This window comes from Orcinus orca, chromosome 17, assembly GCF_937001465.1.
Source record: "Orcinus orca chromosome 17, mOrcOrc1.1, whole genome shotgun sequence".
In the NCBI taxonomy this organism is placed as follows: Eukaryota; Metazoa; Chordata; class Mammalia; order Artiodactyla; family Delphinidae; genus Orcinus; species Orcinus orca.
This window is the reverse complement of record NC_064575.1, coordinates 15,608,557-15,626,502: the sequence shown is the minus strand read 5'-3', so window position 1 is coordinate 15,626,502 and position 17,946 is coordinate 15,608,557. Positions and strand designations below refer to the sequence as shown.

The 17,946-nt window shown below is 41.5% G+C and overlaps 1 non-coding gene across 1 annotated transcript; it reads right to left on the bottom strand.

Moving 5' to 3' along the window:
- Window positions 1-6,098: 6,098 nt before the first annotated feature.
- On the bottom strand, window positions 6,099-6,190 carry LOC117196900 (small nucleolar SNORD12/SNORD106). The gene has a single exon (XR_004477326.1). It is a non-coding gene; the product is annotated as a small nucleolar SNORD12/SNORD106 (small nucleolar RNA).
- Window positions 6,191-17,946: the final 11,756 nt, after the last annotated feature.

Here is a 17,946-nt window from a genome sequence, read left to right as displayed (position 1 = left end):
CCTGGGGCTCTGGGCTGAATTCTTTTTTCTTCCGGGAACTAGAATTTTCCTTTAGCACGTATCACTTGTCTTTGAAATAATCACCATTTTGCTGTCATTTTTCCCTCCTAAATCACTTTATTCTCTGACTTACTGATCTCAAACCCTTTAAAAAAATTCCTAATTTCTACTTCCTTCAAAGTCCAGTGTTTGAGTCTGTCATTTATGTAACAAAAGTGCTATTTTTACCCTTGGATCCTATTAGATTCCCTATTGAATCAAAAAGTGTCAGATTTGTTACTAACTAGAAAATCATTTATAAGAATGTTACTTTCTTGTTTTGAATCATTAAATATCTGTGTCATACTTTTCTTGAAAGTATGAGGCAGGGGTTAATTTGTCATAAGTAAGCTACCATTTGACTTAAATTCAGCTTGTATTTCTTAACTTTCAAGTTAAAAATATCATACTCCTTTTAAGAGTTCATTTAAAACAAAGGGGGTAGGGTGGGGCTTCCCTGGTGGCGTAGTGGTTGAGAATCCGCCTGCCGATGCAGGGGACACGGGTTCGTGCCCCGGTCCGGGAAGATGCCACATGCCGCAGAGCGGCTGGGCCCCTGAGCCATGGCTGCTGAGCCTGCGCGTCCGGAGCCTGTGTTCTGCAACGGGAGAGGCCACAATAGGGAGAGGCCCGCGTACCGCAAAAAAAAACAAAAAAACAAAGGGGGATGTATGTGGGTGGATGGATGGATGGATAGATAGACACCCTTTAAAAAATAAAGCAGATTCAGTAAACAGAAAGAAGGTCTATTAGAAAACAAAAAAACTACAGGAACTAAGTGAGTCAGTTATTCGACACTAATTGAATACTGTCGAAGGAGAAAGAGTATGTTAGAAGTATACCCTAAATAAACATGGATAATTATTGGCTGGAAGGATAATCACAGAATCCATATTTTTAGTTTTAGGGAGGGAAAAAAAAGACAGAGAGGAGAAGCCACTTACTATAGATAGCCATCCTCTTAGACACAGAGACTAGTGAGCTGATATCAATGAGTAGAATTAAAAAAAAAAAAAAATCAGCCAAACTACAAAATAGTAATTAGCATGAGAACTTCAAGTACTTGGCAAGAAACCATGACTAGAACCCAAGCTTGACTCTTAAAGTAATTACACAGCTATAGATGAAAAAATAAACTGATTTGTACCTTAATATTTGTGTTTCTTTAATTCCTGGGCTGTATCTGTATAGTATCTCTGAGCTTCTAATTATAATAAATGATTAAATGTTTACTATCAGGGCCTGTATTAAGTCCCTCATCTGGCCACACTTGGGGAAATTCTAGCACACATATAGAGGTAACTACCTTAATTGCAGGTAAAATGTCTAGGGGGAGTCTTCCATTGAACTGGCTTTATATGACAGCAAATTTTGCAGACAGACATATAAAAGAAGGAGTAAAGCCTTAGTCCATTATGTAAATCGCTGAAGATAATATACTATCTTTTTTTATAGCTTGGGATTAAACTATTTATCCACTATCAAAGGGGTCTTTGCATTGTTTCTTTAAGAAATGGTAATGATTAGTTTTTATGCATTACGGATTCTCTGAGTTAAGTCTCCCTAGTGATTAATACTGCGCATTTTCAAAATAGCTTCTCAGCTATTATGGCCTGAAAACAAACCACCCCGTCAAGGAAACTGAAGCTATGCACACCTGTCCCTAAGGACAGAGTCAACTGAGATAACCAGGACCTTGGAACATAGAGTGAGGTGACAAAAAATACTTTTCCTTTCAAGATTATTTTAAAGGAAACAAAGACTGCACTTCTTTCAGTTTTGTTTTCTACAAACTATATTTTCTACAAAAAGCACGTATGGCTTTTTCAAACGAAGATAAAAGTCAGAAGAATTATTTTTCATACCCGTGTAGAAGTCCAGAAAGCAAAATGGTCTCGACTGGCTGCCTCTCACTCAGATGGCCATGGCATGTACCACCCTCCTCTTCGTCCCACCCTCTCTTTGCTCCTTCTTCCTCTCATTCATTCACAGAGCTGTCTTAAGGAATTTAATACACTATGTATAGGATGACTTAGGGTGACAAGCACTGGTCGCAGCAAATAGCTAGTATATCTAGGATGTTGTGAAAGGTATACAACTTATTTATTTGTGTACAAGGAAATCAAACAAAAATCTCAATGTAATCTATTCACTAGTTGTCAGGAAAAAAAGATTCACCTAAATTGTGTTGTACTGAATACACAGAAACACCTAAGCAACCTAATGTTTCACTCATTAGGGACTTCCCTGGTGGTGCAGTGGTTAAGAATCCACCTGCCAGTGCAGGGGACACAGATTCGATCCCTGGTCTGGGAAGACCCCACATGCCGCAGCACAACTAAGCCCATGCACCACAACTACTGAGCCTGCACTCTAGACCCCGCGAGCCACAACTCCTGAGCCCACGTGCCACAACTACTGAAGCTCACGCGCATAGAGCCCGCGCTCCGCAACGAGAAGCCACTGCGATGAGAAGCCACTGCGATGAGAAGCCCGTGCGCCGCAACTAGAGAAAGGCCACATGCAGCAGTGAAGACCCAACTCAGCCAAAAATAAATAATAAATGACAATTTTTTTTAAAGTTTCACTCATTGATTGGCACCTATAACACAGACCCAGTTTGGGACAGACTTCAAGATTTGACTTAAACTTTGCATGGCCTTTCATTAGCAAAGGCTTAACAATATCTATATACTAAACGATGACAATTCCACCACATGTAGAATTTTTCACTATCTTTTTTAAAGATATGGTTTTAACAGCTCATATCTCCAGACTATGAAGCATAAAAAATTTCATTTCTTACTTCTTGGTTAAAAAAAAAAAAACTTAGTTTTAATCAGTTTTAACAGTAATCAAGCAATTTTCCAGGAACTTGACTCAAAAGCTCTGCCTAATATATATCATCCGAATGATTATATTAATAAAAACCCAGGTAATGTGCTTGATGAATAACAGATTGATTTCAGATTCCTATAAAACCTAAAGCAATTTCATAAAAGTCACCATTGTTGGGATTTAGTGTGGTTTCATGCTTTTCCTCCATCAATCCTCCAGTGGGTGGGATTTATCTTTTTATGTGAAATGCGTGACAAAATATTTGACTGGTTATCAATTCATTAGGAAAGTCATTACATGGTTTTTCCAATGAGGTTAGAGCAAAATGATTTTGGACTTTCCAGAATTTACAGAAATGGAAGGAAGCCTGACCAACTTTGAACTCTGCTCAAGGAATAAAAAGTGGGACTGATGCCATTTTGAAATGTTGGTGCATATGTGTGTGCCAGGTTCTCTTCTTGCCAACTGCAAAATCTCCTGAAATGTCATCCAAATTTGATTAAAGACAGGTTACTCCAAACTCACTCTTTTACATCCATGTAATAAAAATGGGTACATGTTTCAAAATTATTGACAGGAAAGTAAAATAACCAAAGCCAGGTGAAAGGTTGGGACTAACTTTCTCTCTTTAGGGAAGTACGGGAGATGTTCCACCTAGTGTTAGCACACTAGGAATAATAGGTACTCCGGGAAAAAAAAAAAAAGTAATAGCTATTTTGCCATGTTATCTTAACTGTCTCATTAAATAAAGTTACCCTCCCAATTTAGTGCTTCTGTGATGTCAACCGATCCTAGAAACACAGATGTGGTAACCTCAGCGTCCTAGACCATTTTAGAAGAAACAAGAACTAATGTTTGATTGTTCAAAAGAGAGGAATTGCTGTGGAAGAAGCACAATGAACTGTCTAGAAGATCATTAGATGACACTGAGGTCCACTGGATGCCCAACTACACAGGGCTACAGAGACATCAGACAGTGCATGGTCCCTCCAGGCACTCACAGTTGGATGAGAAGGCAGACAGGTCATATGAGAAACACCAAAAATAAAGAAACATATGGAATTTGTTAGGATTGCTGAGGAAGGAAAAGCTATCACACAGGTAGATGGGTGACAGGGCAGGCAGCAGAGCCCTGAAGGATGAGTAGAGCTCAGATGGACAAGAAACCAAAGGGTAAGGGAAACACAAGACACAAGGAAAGCAAGCCATAGAAAAAGAAGTAGCAATTTCCTCATAGAAGAGAGAGCCCCTCCTTTGTCCAGACTGTCTTTTAGTCTCCCCGCTCCAGAGAAAGAGCAGATGTTTTTACCGTCCAGTCTAGTTAAGATAATGTCTCCCTCTGGAGCACAGGTTGTGCAGGCTTGCTTGCAGATCACTGTGAAAGGCTGGGGGGTCCTAAGCCCCCCTGTTCCTCAGCAGTGATGCAAACCCAACTTGTGCGCGGCATCCACCTGGATTGCTCCGTGTCATCCCTGGGGGTCTTGCGGGGATGTAGGGAAACCTACACAGTCATGAAGCTCATGCTGCTTACTGTGCCCTGAGTAAAAACGTCCTTTGTCTCGGGGCTTCCCTGGTGGCGCAGTGGTTGAGAGTCCGCCTGCCGATGCAGGGGACACAGGTTCGTGCCCCGGTCCGGGAAGATCCACATGCCACGGAGCGGCTGGGCCCGTGAGTCATGGCCGCTGAGCCTGCGTCTCCGGAGCCTGTGCTCCGCAACGGGAGAAGCCACAACAGTGAGAGGCCCGCGTACCGCAAAAAAAAAAAAAAAAACAGTCCTTTGTCTCTCACCCAGGAGACTTGTGTCTTCTGCCAGCATCCATGAAACTGTGGCAGGCACGTCTGTTAGCTTATAAGTAGGGTAAGATCTCAGACCACTCACCATTTTTAACAGATGGGTAGTGAATCAATCCATTGGGTGAGACAGCAAACAGAGGGGAATGAAATAAGAAATTTGGGAGAAAGATGAGCTTGATTTTGTTCTTGTTAAACTTGAAGCAGTTGTGGGGGCAGGGAGTTGGCAACACAGATCTGTATTTTATGAGAGAGGTCTGGGCCAGAGATACATATCTTAAAATTATTAGAATCCACATGGGAGTTAAGACCTTGAGGATGAACAACCATATCCTGGAGAACACCGATATTTAAGTGGTAGCTATGGGGGTACAGTCTATAGGAACAGACAGAATGGAATGAGGATACTGTGTCTCTTGGAAGCCAAGAAGGTGGAGAATTCCCAGGAGGGAGTAATCACCGGTGTAATTAGGAAATTTCCAATAATAGAAAAACTAAAATCCCACTCGATTTGGCACCTAGAAAGTCACCGTTGTCCTTGCATGACGTGCTGGTCCTGGATCTGTCCGCCTTTAGCTCCCCTCTTACCCTTCCCCTCACTCTGTGTTCCAGATGTCTGAACCTGCAGGCTGCACTTTCCAGGCTCCAATGTCAGCTGGTCTCCAGCTGGGCTGAGTAGAGCCAATGGTTGGCGTGGATGAGAGATTAAAAGACGAAGGGAACAGAGAGGTCAGGTATTTCTGCTTCTCCTCTCTGCTGTGGATAGCGTGTCTGGCAGTATGTGGGCTGAATCCCCTCCATGGCTTCAGCTGCCACAGGACAAGCCAACCAATCCAAGGTCATGTCTCCTAGGGTCATCTGCAGGCCAGGGTCTGAGAGCACCATCTTTACTTTGTCCCTCCATTCCAAGTGTGGGAGTAGCTTCCAGCTGTGGCCACCTCTGGGATACCGCACCATCCTCTGTCTGGTTTCTCAGTTACTCTACCACCCACCTAATCAACTTTCCTGCTTTATATTTTCTTTGTCACAAATCACTGAAGTTGTTCATTTTTGCCTGGTTGCATCCTGATTACTAAGAACAGGTAAGAACGAGTGGTAAGAACAAAAGCCAAATCTTATGGGTGAAAGAATGGAGAAAGCAGATGCCGATGACCAATCGAATAGATTATTCTTCGAGCAGTTGTACAAAAAGAGAGACTTGATGGTCGTTAGAGGGTTGGATTTTTTAAGCTTGATTCGGGGTTTAGATTGGGTAAGACACGAGCTTATTTTAGGCTGAGGGGAAGACGTGTGAAAAGAGTGAAAGAATAAAAGGTAGAGGAATTGAGGGATTTTGATTAATGGAACAAGGTCCCAAAAGAAACAGGAGGAGGTGAGGGGTTTCACAAGGTCCAGACAACAGGTCCAATCCAGCTAACAGGGTTTTTTTCCCCAGTGCATCAGAGAAAACTGGCTAATAGCTCAGTTCGATCAACATGGTCTATCTGATGGGGAATAAAGTTATGTCATCAGCTACCCAGCTAACAAGTTTGACCCCAGCCTGAAATTGGTACCTGGAAACCGGCAATACAAAGGTAAGGATTGATGTGGCTATAAGTCACCTTGTAAGTAAAGTGGGTGAAATTTTCTGGTGGACTCAGTTTCTCCCAGAAGTTTGAGGCTTTGTTGAGTTTAGAGGTGAAAAGGGGGGCTGGAGGAGAGTGGTGATGGTTTGGAATTCCTCTGTGTGGGGAGTGGAAACTGGCCAAGGATCTCTGAAAGGATTGATGGGTAATGCAGAGGGTCCAGCTGAGGTGGGGAGAAGGAATCTTAGTGGTACTGATCTGCATAGTTGTTTGGGTTTATTTTTTAAATTTTATTTATTTATTTTTGGCTGTGTTGGGTCTTCCTTTCTGTGCGTGGGCTTTCTCTAGTTGCAGCGAGCAGGGGCCACTCTTCATCGCGGTGCGCGGGCCTCTCACTGTCGCGGCCTCCTCTGTTGCGGAGCACAGGCTCCAGACGCGCAGGCTCAGCAGTTGTGGCTCACGGGCCCAGCCGCTCCGCGGCATGTGGGATCTTCCCAGACCAGGGCTCGAACCCATGTCCCCTGCGTTGGCAGGCGGACTCTCAACCACTGCGCCACCAGGGAAGCCCTGCATAGTTTTATAGTTTGTTTTCCCCCCCTCAGATATCAGTTGCCCCCTTTTGGGAGCAGGATGGCAAATCCAGGGTTGGGGTCTTGCAAGATGAGCATTGTGGAGGACAGGACTGCAGGAAGTCATAGATGAGAAGTGGTTTGGGCGGTCTACTGTGGAACAGAGGCAGCATAACACGGAGGAAGAATGCACAGGGGGCTTCCCTGGTGGCGCAGTGGTTGAGTCCACCTGTCGATGCAGGGGACACGGGTTCGTGCCCCGGTCTGGGAAGATCCCACATGCCGCGGAGCGGCTAGGCCCGTGAGCCATGGCCGCTGAGCCTGTGCGTCCGGAGCCTGTGCTCCGCAACGCGAGAGGCCACAACAGTGAGAGGCCCGCGTACCACCAGAAAAACAAAAAAACAAAAACAAACAAACAAACAAGAATGCACAGGGTTGCACGGGTGGGCAGGATGGACTTCCCATCCCAGCTAAGGAAGCTTGGGCAAGCGACAACCTTTCTAAACCTCAGTTCCTTCATCCAAGAAGTGAAAATAGTCCCTACCTCAAAAGGTTATAAGACTGAACAAGAAAACGTATATACAGTGTGAATTAAAGATTCTGACACACACAAAGAACTTAGCGAAGAACAGTGGAGTGGGATATTTTCACTAATCAGATCCCTATGCAATTTCATACTGAATCTGTCGATCTCTCTTTGAGGATGGGTCTCAATCAGAGAACAATTCAGAAACTTCTCTAAAACACACAATGTCAGGTTCCAAAACAAGCCCATTTCAGGCCACCCTGTGGCTCCAACTACACAGGAAGATGCTGGTGAGACTCCGATCCACCGTCCTCTAGAGCAGCGGTCCCCAACCTTTTTGGCACCAGGGTCTGGTTTCAAGGAAGCCAATTTTTCCACGGACCAGGGTTGGGGGCGGGGATGGCTCAGGCGGTAACGCGAGCGACCGGGAGCGGCAGATGAAGCCGCGCTAGCTCGCCGTTCACCTCCTGCTGTGCGACCCGGTTCCTAACGGGCTGCGGACCGGTATGGGTCTGAGGTTCGGACCCCTGCTCTAGAGAGAATAGAGCTGTTTGAGAGCTCTATGTGAAGATTAGACTCTACAGGGAATATGGGCCTCTGGGGAGCCACAGAACAGGCAATTCAACTGGGGCACAAAAATGGACCAGGAAAGACCCTCCTGGGCCCAAAGGCTGAGATTCAGAGCTCGCGGAGGCATCTAGGAAAACAATCAGAGACACATCATTTGACAGTCCAGCGGAACGAGGGTTCCGGTGAGTCTCCCTTCCTGCAACTTATTTATCCCAAAGTGATCACTTGCTCTGCTGACTGCCTAGGCTCTTTCCTAGCTCATGGCTTTCTGCCTTCCAACAACTTGTTTTCTCATTACCCTAACAGAGGTAAGAAGATTCCCCATAGAGTCATCATTCGCAGATGGATCAGAAGACAGGAAACCCACATAGAACAATTTCATTTGTTCTAACAAGTTGTTATGGACAAAATTATTGCCTCGAATGAGCTTTCTGGAATAAAGCTTGTGGGCTTACTTCATTTATAAAGAACTGTCCTGGTTCAGATCTTTGAAACCTTACAAAGCGGAGAATTGCTAACGACTATAACCTTACCCCTTTAAGGAAGTTTAATGATATGAAAATGACACACGTCATCACTAATTCCTGGGAATCAGAGAAAATATACAAAAGGCTTAATGAACAGATGAAGAAAGAAAACTGGTAACTGACATTTCTGGCTCAGGAATACGACCATCCACAGAAGGGCTACTGGCCAAAGCTTCTTAGACACCGAAAATACTAAAAGCTTCGCCCAGAGTCAACAAATGCCATGTTCTGAGGAGTGGCGTCTTAGGGGACAGATCTGTTAACCATCAGTGGGCGTTTTTCATCTCACCGCTTACGGCACGCAAGTTAAAGAAGGCTTTGTGTACCTGCTTTCCAGCAGAAGCCCGAGCTCCCGGCACAGGAAAGTCGGTCCTGCCCTGGGGCCTGGGACAGATAACATATACACACATAGTACATAGACAAAGACACACACAGCACAGTCTTCAAACACTTTTCCTTCAGGCCATTTCCCTCCATTTTAGACTCACCGAAGAAAAGCTGGCATCAACTGCAGGTCAGAAGGATGTGACAGAGAGACTTTTTCCTTTGGTTTTGTATTGAACATAGATTTGCCTCTTCAGTAAAGTCAGAATGGTTTGATAGCTTTGCCAAAAGCCACTCTCATACTAAAGAGCATACAGAAAGACAATTTACAAATAGTCTGACGATGGACCTAGAGATTATCATACTAAATAAATCAGACAAAGACAAATATCATATGATATCACTTACATGTGGAATCTAAAATATGATAAAAGTGAACTTATTTACAAAAGAGAAATAGACTCACAGACATAGAAAAGAAACTTATGGTCCCCAAAGGTGGGGACGGGGTTAAACTAGGAGTTTGGGGTTAACAGATACACACGACTGTATATAAAATCAATAACAAGGAGTTACCGTGTAGCACAGGGAGCTATAGTCAATACCTTGTAATAACCTAGAATGGAAAAGAATCTGAAAAAAGTATATATATAAATAACTGAATCACTTTGCTGTACACCTGAAATTAACACAATGTAAATCAACTATACGTCAATTAAAAAACATTTTTTTAATGAGTCTGACAGCGAAGTTCCCTTCATGGTATGCCCTGTTTACATACCACATCTTAGTGTCATCCCAAAACAACTGACATCTGCTTGATGGTCTTATTAGCATGTGCTACAAAAGGCCAGATTTCTCCAGCAGTAAGGACAGGGTCAGAGAGGGAAGGACAGTGGGAGTTGTTCAGATGCCATGACAGCCACCACTGCACCCACTCCTGGGTAAAGATTCATAGTTCTGAGCATCTCCCTGCGGGGTAAATGCTACTAAAGTTGAAAAGGTACAGCAGAGGGCAGACGGAACGACTCAGAGCTTCCAGAACGAGGCCCTTATGTTGACCTCACTCTCCCGTTGCAAATCCACAGTAGTAAAGACCCCAACAAGACGAACCTCCCAGAGCCTTTGCTTACAAATCTCAGCACGGGGTAGAAACGGTCCTTCCTGCGCTCCTGGATGTTTTGGGGAAATTTTTTTCACACCTGGTCTTAAAACCCATTCAAACTAACTCATGTGTCCGTCAAAATCCAATCTTTCTGTCTGGTCTCTTCTCAATACTCTGTAATGACCTACATGGGAAAAGAATCTAAAAATAAAACTAGATATATGTATAACTGATTCACTTTGCTGTATACCTGAAACACACTGTAAATCAACTAGACTCCAATAAAACTTTTTAAAAATCCAATCTTTCCATGGCGTCAAGACAATGCTTTTTTTTTTGATGTGGTGTTAATTTAAATCACATAAAATAGTGTCTGGCTTATATTAAAGACCTTACAAATGATAAGATTTCTGAATAAAGGATAACATGATAAAATAAAAAATAAACAGATATTTTTATTCAATTTGCCTTTCCTGAAGTCACCAATATAAATTTTACCTAAAAAATGATAAAATAAAATGATAAAAAAAAAAAATTAAAAAATGATAAAAAAAAAATAAGCAGATATTTTTATTCAATCTGCCTTTCCTGAAGTTACCAATATAAAGTTACCAATATAAGTTCCTACTAAAAAAGTAGGAAATGTTTTATTTCCCTTCTCTACAGATTATTACCTAATTAATGTCCACAGTCCAGGTGCCTTTATCTATTCAGTGACTATTAACCCCTTATCGGATATACCTTTTGCAAATATCTCCTCCCATTCAGTAGGCAGCCCTTTTATTTAAAACAATGCTTTCTGATCCTACATTCTTATTTAACACTATGCCAGAATGTAAGAACATATTTACCAAATGTTACAAAGCAGAAAACTGACCCCCAAACCAAGATAGCAGCAGAGTCGCCTGGAATGTTCCTCTATTTTATTTTAGCTATGCTGTTTACGAACACCGCACTTATTTTTTTTCCTTCCCTTGTTTCCAGAGTAACCAGTTCATTTGGTTGGGGGGCCGGAAGTAGGAGGGGAGGGGAGGCACAGGCAAGAAAACATTTTTGAAGTGAGGCATAGCATGAAGTCAGCCTGAGTGAATTTAATTTGCTGTGGCAGCGCAACAATACTGAAAGGGTGTGCTCGACCCTAGTCCTTTTGGGTTGTTTCTGACTGAGTAATTTGAGGAGAGTTTCTTCATAATGGTGCCTTTTTCACACAGCAGGACTTTTGAATCCCACCTGTAAATCAGGGGGGTCTGCGGGGATTTGTCTCTCTTTTCCCTCCCCTTCTCTTTTATCTCTACCTCTTTTTCCGTAATTTGTGAAGATAAAATAGTCCTCGTAATTCTTTAATACGAAAGAAGATTGGGCTGTTTTGCCCGGAAAGTGGCAGATTAATTGTGATCAACAATTTGCTCACTGAAATTCAATCTCAAAGGTATTTACCCTACCTTCTTCTTGAAAAGGAAAAATGCCTCTCTGAAATTCTTGGTCTATAAGAAACAACACTAACGTTTTAAATTAAGATTTAGCACTTACTTTATGCATCTAGCCTAGACAGGTGTATGCTATATACACAGATGAATTAGGCTATCCATATTGTTTAATTTTCTTAAACAACTTGTAATTATTTCTCCGACTAAATATAAAGAAGGAGTATTCAACTGCTATTAATGCTAATGTATATTATAAAATCATGCTGCTATATCAGTCTGCATCGGGACCAATTCTGTATTTCCGTCTCAAGTAAACTTTAAATTGAAGTTATGAAATGTTTTGACTTTGGATCACAGAATCAAGCTGTTTAAAAAGCATGTATGTACACGTACACACACACACACACCATACTTTAATAGTATTTACAATGGAAACAACTTAAATGTCTATTTCGGATTGGTTAATAAACTATGATATATCCACACAACAGAATACCATCCAGCCACCAAACATAAAACTGTAGAACCATGTTCACTGACATGGAAAGATAATACCACCACAAACAAGAGAACACCAACAGTTGCAAAGGAATATATATAACATCCCTTTTGCATTAAAAAACATATGGATCCTTACACACACGTAGGAGAAAAGCCTAGAAGATTTTATCAGAATGTTAGTAGCCACTGCCTCTCAGTGGTTAGATTACAAGTAAGTGTGTGTTTATCCTTGTCAGTCCCAGACCTCATCCCCATCCCCAAATTTACAGGGAATGGGATGAATTTTAAAAATGCATTATTTTTCAATAGTAATGACTTTTTTAACCAAGGCTGAGAGAGCTAGAGAGGCCCCACTAGCAAAGGGCCCGCTCCCATCGAGCCTAAGTACGGGACAGCCAAACCAGCTGAACTGAACAAAACCTCAGAAGGTTAGGAATGAGTTAAAGTGTGTGCCAAGCCGTGATATGCACTAAGTAGAAAGGAAACTGGCTGCATTACTTGTGAGACAGTTTGATTACTGCAGACCTAGCGCTCCTCTCCCTCCGTCTCTTAGATATCTCCAGGGCAACCTTTGGATGCTTTCTAGGACTTGGGTCCAGAAACAGCAAGTGAAGAGTGCCATGAATGCATCTTGCTCTTAAGCTGATAGAAATACTGGTTGTCTCTACTCGTGATGACCATTTTGATTAAGTTTTGTGTGTCCAAGGCATACTGTAAATTTCTTTGTCAAAAAGCTACAGCTGTAATAAAATAAGCACTCAGATACTTACAGATTAAATAAATTATGTCTCAAAATGTCCCTTTTGAAGAAAAAACACTTTTTTTTTTTTTTTTTTGGCGGTACGCGGGCCTCTCACTGCTGTAGCCTCTCCCGTTGCAGAGCACAGGCTCCGGACGCGCAGGCTCAGTGGCCATGGCTCACGGGCCCAGCAGCCCCGCGGCATGTGGGATCTTCCCGGACCGGGACACGAACCCGTGTCCCCTCCATCGGCAGGCGGACTCTCAACCACTGCGCCACCAGTGAAGCCTGAAAAAATGCTTTTTATAAGACACATTTAGCATGGCAGGAAGAAAGGAAAGAAGGAAGGGAGGGAGAAGGGGGGGATAAAAACCTTAATGAAAAGAAATGTAAAGAAAGAAGACAGCCGGGGTGAGATTAGCATACCGTAATACCCTGTACACTTGAAGAAAATGAGCCATAAATTTATATTTAAGCTTCTTAGTAGCCAATGCCACAAATGAATCACAGTCAATTCTGTAATTCACAGCATTTCTAAGACAAGAACAAGTCAGAAGCACAGTAGAAACAGGAGGGCAGTTTCTCCCATGAACCCTTAATAAGAAGCACTATGTCACAGAATAAGCAAAATTCTCAACAATACCCCCTAGAGTACATGCCTGCCTTATGGAGTTTTTCACAAGGGACCACAATGTAGGCTGACGGTGCCACGCAGTTCACAGTTTATATAAGCAACTCAGAGGATGGAAAAGTTAACACAGTGGTCCAGGTTCACAGCTCAGTGATCTTGCTTCATCTTAGGTTATGTTTTTTCATATGCAAGACTGCACGAACAATGCATTTTTCCAATGCTCCATTCTTAATTGTCAACCCAAGTTTGAAAAGCAGAGTGCAGCAGTGAACTTGATATGCTTCCCTCATACCAATATTTATGGTTAAAAGCAGACCTGCATGTTTTAACACTGTACTAAATGAAAAGTTGCTATCCTTTTTCATTCATGCGTTCCTCCAATCAATTAAAAGTAATTCTACAAACACTTATTGAATCATTCTTATTTCCTAGAGATTGTTTGCATGCTAGGTTAACAGAGGTGACCGAAGCAGGCTTGGCCAAGGTGGGGTCCTTCTGGGGATGGCAAATCAACCTGGAGCAACGTCAGTGCTATGACGTTTGGGGTTGGATAACTCTTTGCTGGGGTGAGCCGCCGGTCCTGTACAGTGTAGAGGGTTTGGCAACATCCCCATCTTCTACCTCCTACATTCCAGTAGCAACGCCACTGGTTTGGCAAGCAAAACTGCCTACAGATGTTGCCAAATAGCCCCTGCAGAAGCACTGATCCAGAGAGCATTGACCCTAAGAAACTACAACGAATCAGTTCAGAGAGAGGAAGTAGGGGTGCTGAGAGGATGTAAAGAAGAACTACCCCAGAACCGTGGCCCACGAAGGCCTCCTTGAAGAGATGAACTTTAAAAGCTCCAGGATACAGTTGTCTAAAAAAGGGTACTCCAGAGAGAAGGGAACTGGGCTATGTATACAGACGGGGCCAAGCTCTTCCTCAAAATACCACCCAAAGCCAAGAGTATCATGCAAAAGGCACTGATAAGACCATTTAAAAAAAAATCAGCTAAGCACACCTTGAGAGTAATGCAACTTCCTATTGTCCTTCCTAAGGTAAAACAACCCCAAAATGCACCTTTAGTAACTGACTGAGTTGAATTTCAGTAGACAATTGTTAGCTGTGACCCAGTTAATGTTGGAACTAATGAATTAATACATACATTGTACCACAGGGAGTTATTCAACATGCATTAAGAGAGATGTTTATACTTAAAAACATAACATTAAACAGAACTTTTTGCAAAACAATTATACCAATTAAAATAAAACATATCCAGTAACTCGATTGGCATCATTTTATTAATTTTTTATTTTTTAAACAATGTTATTGGAAAATAACTGCTTTACAATGTTGTGTTAGTTTCTGCTGTACAAAAAAGTGAATCAGCTATATGTATACATATATTCCCATATCCCCTCCCTCTTGAGTATCCCTCCCACCTTCCCTATCCCACCCCTCTAGGTGGTCACAAAGCATCGAGCTGATCTCCCTGTGCTATGTGGCTGCTTCCCACTAGCTATCTATTTTACGTTTGGTAGTGTATATATGTCCACGCCACTCTCTCACTTCGTCCCAGCTTAACCTGCTGCCTCCCCATGTCCTCAAGTCCATTCTCTATGTGTGCATCTTTATTCCCGTCCTGCCCCTAGGTTCTTCAGAACCATTCTTTTTTAGATTCCATATATGTGTGTTAGCATACAGTATTTTTCTCATTCTGACTTACTTCACTCTGTATGACAGACTCAAGGTCCATCTACTTCATTACAAACAACTCAATTTCGTTTCCTTTATGGCTGAGTAATATTCCACTGTATATATGTGCCACATTTTCTTTATCCATTCATCTGTCAATGGACACTTAGGTTGCTTCCATGTCCTGGCTACTGTAAATAGAGCTGCAATGAACATTGTGGTACATGGCTCTTTTTGAATTATGGTTTTCTCAGGGTATAGGCCCAGTAGTGGGATTGCTGGGTCATATGTTAGTTCTATTTTTAGTTTTTTAAGGAACCTCCATACTGTTCTCCACAGTGGCTGTATCAATTTATATTCCCACCAACAGTGCAAGAGGATTCCCTTTTCTCCACACCCTCTCCAGCATTTATTGTTTGTAGATTTTTTGATGATGGCCGTTCTGACTGGTGTGAGGTAATACCTCACTGCAGTTTTGATTTGCATTTCTCTAATGATTAGTGATGTTGAGCATCCTTTCATGTGTTTGTTGGCAGTCTGTATATCTTCTTTGGAGAAATGTCTATTTAGGTTTTCTGCCCAGTTTTGGATTGGGTTGTTTGTTTTTTTTGGTATTGAGCTGCATGAGCTGCTGGTATATTTTGGAGATTAATCCTTTGTCAGTTGTTTCATTTGCAAATATTTTCTCCCATTCTGAAGGTTGGCTTTTCATCTTGTTTATGGTTTCCTTTGCTGTGCAAAAGCTTTTAAGTTTCATTAGGTCCCATTTGTTTATTTTTGTTTTTATTTCCATTTCTCTAGGAGGTGGTTCAAAAAGGATCTTGCTGTGATGTATGTCATAGAGTGTTCTGCCTTTTTCCTCTAAGAGTTTTATTGTGTCTGGCTTTACATTTAGGTCTTTAATCCATTTTGAGTTTATTTTTGTGTATGGTGTTAGGGAGTGTTCTAATTTCATTCTTTTACATGTAGCTGTCCAGTTTTCCCAGCACCACTTATTGAAGAGGCTGCCTTTTCTCCATTATATATTCTTGCCTCCTTTATCAAAGATAAGGTGACCCATATGTGTGTGGGTTTATCTCTGGGCTTCCTATCCTGTTCCATTGATCTATATTTCTGTTTCTGTGCCAGTACCATACTGTCTTAATTACTGTAGCTTTGTAGCAGAGTCTGAAGACAGGGAGCCTGACTCCCCCAGCTCCTTTTTTTTCCTCAATATTGCTTTGGCTATTCGGGGTCTTTTGTGTTTCCATACAAATTGTGAAATTTTTTGTTCCAGTTCTGTGGAAAATGCCATTGGTAGTTTGATAAGGATTGCATTGAATCTATAGATTGCTCTGGGTAGTACAGTCATTTTCATAATGTTGATTCTTCCAATCCAAGAACATGGTATGTCTCTCCATCTGTTTGTATCATCTTTAATTTCTTTCATCAGTGTCTTATAGTTTTCTGCATACAGGTCTTTTGCCTCCTTAGATAGGTTTATTCCTAAGTATTTTATTCTTTTTCTTACAGTGGTAAATGGGAGTGTTTCCTTAATTTCTCTTTCAGATTTTTCATCATTAGTGTATAGGAATGTAAGAGATTTCTGTGCATTAATTTTGTATCCTGATACTTTACCAAATTCATTGATTAACTCTAGTACTTTTCTGGTAGCATCTTTAGGGTTTTCTATGTATAGAATCATGTCATCTGCAAACAGTGACAGTTTTACTTCCTCTTTTCCAATTTGGATTCCTTTTCTTTTTCTTCTCTGATTGCTGTGGCTAAAACTTCCAAAACTGTGTTGAATAAGAGTGGTGAGAGTGGGCAACCGTGTCTTGCTCCTGATCTTACTGGAAATGGTTTTAGTTTTTCACCACTGAGAACGATGTTGACTGTGGGTTTGTCATATATGGCCCTTATTATGTTGACAAAAGTTCCCTTCTCGCTATGCCTACTTTCTGGAGGGGTTTTTATCATAAATGGTTGTTGAATTTTGTCAAAAGCTTTTTCTGTATCTATTGAGATTATCATATGGTTTTTATCCTTTAATTTGTTAATATGATGTATCACATTAATTGATTTGCATATATTGAAGAATCCTTGCATTCCTGGGATAAATCCCACTTGATCATGGTGTATGTTCCTTTTAGTGTGCTATAGGATTCTGTTTGCTAGTATTTTGTGGAGGATTTTTGCATCTGTGTTCATCAGTGATACTGGCCTGTAGTTTTCTTTTTTGTGACATCTTTGTCTGCTTATGGTATCAGGGTGATGGTGGCTTCACAGTATGAGTTTGAGAGTGTTCCTCCCTCTGCTATATTTGGGAAGAGTTTGAGAAGGATAGGTGTTAGCTCTCCTCTAAATATTCGATAGAATTCACCTGTGAAGCCATCTCATCCTGGGCTTTTGTTTGTTGGAAGATTTTTAATCACAGTTTCCATTTCAGTGCTTGTGATTGGTCTGTTTATATTTTCGATTTCTTCCTGGTTCAGGCTCAGAACATTGTGCATTTCTAAGAATTTGTCCATTTCTTCCAGGGTGTCCATTTTATTGGCATATATTTAGTTGTAGTAACCTCTCATGATTCTTTGTATTTTGCAGGGTCAGTTGTTACTTCTCCTTTATTCATTTCTAATTCTACTGATTTGAGTTCAAAATTATAGTTGAACACTTCCCTAATATGGGAAAGGAAATAGTTAGTCAAGTCCAGGAAGCACAGAGAGTCCCACACAGGATAAATCCAAGGAGAAACATGCAAAGACACATATTAATCAAACTGTCAAAAATTAAATACAAAGAAAAAAATATGAAAAGCAGCAAGGGAAAAGCAACAAATAACATACCAGAAAATCCCCATAAGGTTAACAGCTGATCTTTCGCAGAAACTCTGTAGTCCAGAAGGGAGTGGCAGGACATAATTAAAGTGATGAAAGGGAAAAACCTAAAACCAAGATTACTCTACCCAGCAAGGATCTCATTCAGATTCGATGGAGAAATTAAAACCTTTACAGACAAGCACAAGTTAAGAGAATTCAGCACCACCAAACCAGCTTTACAACAAACGCTGAAGGAACTTTTCTAGGCAGGAAACACAAGAGAAGGAAAAGACCTACAAAACAAACCCAAAACAA